We start from the raw sequence: 3036 nt of genomic DNA, 5'->3' as shown, positions 1-3036 counted from the left end.
ATATTGTAATGTATATATATTGTAGTATATTTTATTTAAACTTTAAAGTAGTACATATATATTGAATGGTGTGTATATATGTGTAATTGTGTATATGTGTATATATTTTTTAAATTCTAATGTAGTATATACTATATATATAGTGTATATATATTGTTTAACATATTTAAAATGTATATAGGTGGGTATATATAGTGTATATTGAAAATTTTTTTTTACCGGGTTTGATCGAATTTCTAATCAGGTTTGATCGGATTTAGGTGGGTTTGACCGGGTTGGATTAAGTGGGCCGGATTAGGGTTATTTTTAAAATTTTTATTGTTGAGCTCGGATTGATCCGGCCCACTTAACCCCAACCTAGTCCGGCCCACAACTCGGATAATTTTAAGGGAAAAATACATATGTTAACATACTTAAGTACTTAATTACAAAAAATAACAACACTTTTTTCTAATTACATTCTATAACATATGTAGCATTATTTTAAGTGGTCCCAATTATTTTGCCGCCTAAATTTTTTACTGTGCTAAAATCCCCCTTTTCACTCCTCCTTCTTTATCTTTTCTTAATTTAAATTTCTTTTTCCTATTTTTTCGCCATTAACCATCACTCTCTCCTCAATTTTATTGCCTTTTGCACGATTCTTGCACGATCTGTGATAAGGATTTGCCTCCTATATTTCAGGTAATTATTAATCGCATTTTGCATGTGAGAGTTTTAATTTTTTTCCTACTTTAATTCTCCAAAAATTTAATTTTTAAGGATTTTGTGTTTTAATGGATGAACACACTGCAAAAACACCTACAAACATTGGTATAAAGAATATGAAATTAGTGTCTGATGCATCATCTTTTAGTCTTGGGTTAACTCAAGAAGATTTAGTTACTGTTGTTTCAAATCCTTTACAGTTGAGGAAATCTGGAAGATCGAAAGAGATTGGGTCAAAGTTTCGCAACGACGAAGTGAAGATGACGGAAATTTTAAAAAAAAAGGTTGAAGAAAACTCCTCCAATGGAGCAAAAAACTAAAAAACGGTACGAGAAGAAAAGGAAATCTAAAGAAATTGAAGACGATGTTGACAAATCTTATGATGAATCTGAAGAAGAAAGTGAGGAAGGGGTATTTTTGTTTGTTTGTAAATGTATTTTTTTTTATTTGTGTTCAAGTAATTATGTATTTTCTGTTATGATGATATTTAGGGATTATGTGAAAATATATTGTTGAATTAATTACTCATGAATGGTATTTGGATATATATATATTTCTAGTATAGTTGATATGTACTTTTATTATAGTTGATATGTATTTTTAGTACAGCTGAATAATTTTGACCTATATGTATTTTTAGTATAGTTGATATGCATTTTTGAGTATTTGTATTTTTCAGTGTTTGTTGTATTTTTGATAAGGTCAAAATATATATGCATGTTATTTTCGTTTAACGACCATAACAGTCTATTTTCTATATGTATTTTTAATACATTTGATATGTATTTTTCAGTGTTGGTTGCAGTTATGATTTGATCAAAATACATATGCATTTTAATCATCTAAAATATATATGTATGTTATATGTTTTTTTTTTTGTTTGATTGAATTTTGTTTACAGATTAAGAAGTGGTAGTTTTACTTTGTATAGGTGATGCGGGACGAAATATTTCTTATCAGAAAACTTTCAAGATTTGCACCGCACATGTGCTTGTACAGTGACAATGATATTTATGGAAGTATACGCGTAATTTTAAACAAGGAATAGTTTAAAAACTTTTGCGACAATAACATTTTTGGTTATTTTATAAAGAAGCAGTGTGTAGTGCAAGCACAGTGTTATGACGCTTGAGGTGAAGGGTAGTTCTTCTTCTGAGATTCTGATATGTGCTAATGGCACTACTCTTAGTTTTACTTCCAGAGAATTTGCTATCATAACTGGATTGAATTGTGTGTCTAATAGGTATGACTTTATTTTTTATGAGGGTGTACCAAATAGGATGATTGAAAAGTATTTTAATGGGGCAGAAATTATACAGAAAAGGTAACTATTCCTAGCATTCACAGAGAAAGTATGGGGGAGAACAATGATGAGGATGCTGAGAAATTTGCAATTCTGTATTTCCTACATTCATTTGTGCTGTCTAACATTGACACTGTTGTTATACCCCATCTTCATTTCGATTTGGTAGATAGTGGTAGATATAAGGATTTTCCATGAGGTTCTTAATCTTTTGGAAATCTGACCAGAAGTTTGAACAACCGGTTGAAAGTTGGGGGCAAATTTTATTTGATTCAGGAAATGCCACTGGCTATTTAAGTGTGGCTATATGAGTGTTGTTCAAATGTCCCACCAAAGATTGCATTGAAGGTTGAAAATCGAATTTCTCGATTATTAAATTGGAAGACGATTGCACCTCGTCCACGCTATGATTTTTTGATGAATGCTATGTTCAAGGACAATGGCAAGGTTTGTTGTGAATAAATATATATGTATTGATATGTATTGTATTGTATACATATATTCTGTTTCATTTACAATTGTTTAACATATTCTTTAACATATTATTTTAATATATTCGTAGGTTGTATTTAAGAACATAGAGCCAACTGAAATGAAAATGGCAAAGCTTGAAATACCACAGAAGGATGTAACTGAAGATGAACGTTCAGTTGATTCTGACGATGACTTCCAGGATCCACCACCAAAAAAGATCAACGAACATTCAAAGAAGAAACAGAAGGTGGATTCATCAACCCCAGTAGCGAAGAAACCTTCAGGGAAAAAGCAAGTCAATATTGTTGACGAGCATACCCAAACGAGGACTCCACCTCCTCGTGCTGCAAAGGCTGCTGTAACGAGGACACCTGTATTCAAGCCAATTCCAACAAGATGAGCTTCTTCTTCAAAAACGAAGAAAGGAAAGCAAACAGCTAGGGTTATTTTTCGTCAGATACAGTCAAAGGCAGATAGTCATGTAGAGCAAGTAGCCGTGTCAAAGCATGAGTCATGTTGAGAAAGAAGCATTTATTTCTAAGAAAGTTTTT

The 3036-nt window shown here is 31.5% G+C and overlaps 1 long non-coding RNA gene across 1 annotated transcript in view; it reads left to right on the top strand.

Annotated features, from left to right (window-relative positions):
- LOC107841963 overlaps positions 1 to 1040 on the top strand; it is a 6433-nt gene extending 5393 nt beyond the window's left edge. The window contains exon 4 of the long non-coding RNA XR_001665532.2: positions 909 to 1040. This is a non-coding gene — a long non-coding RNA (uncharacterized LOC107841963). The remainder of the gene's footprint in view (positions 1 to 908) is intronic.
- Positions 1041 to 3036: the final 1996 nt, after the last annotated feature.

This window comes from Capsicum annuum, chromosome 9 (assembly GCF_002878395.1).
Source record: "Capsicum annuum cultivar UCD-10X-F1 chromosome 9, UCD10Xv1.1, whole genome shotgun sequence".
NCBI classification, from domain to species: Eukaryota; Viridiplantae; Streptophyta; class Magnoliopsida; order Solanales; family Solanaceae; genus Capsicum; species Capsicum annuum.
The sequence above is the reverse complement of the archived record's forward strand: the minus strand, read 5'-3'. Positions and strand labels throughout refer to the sequence as shown.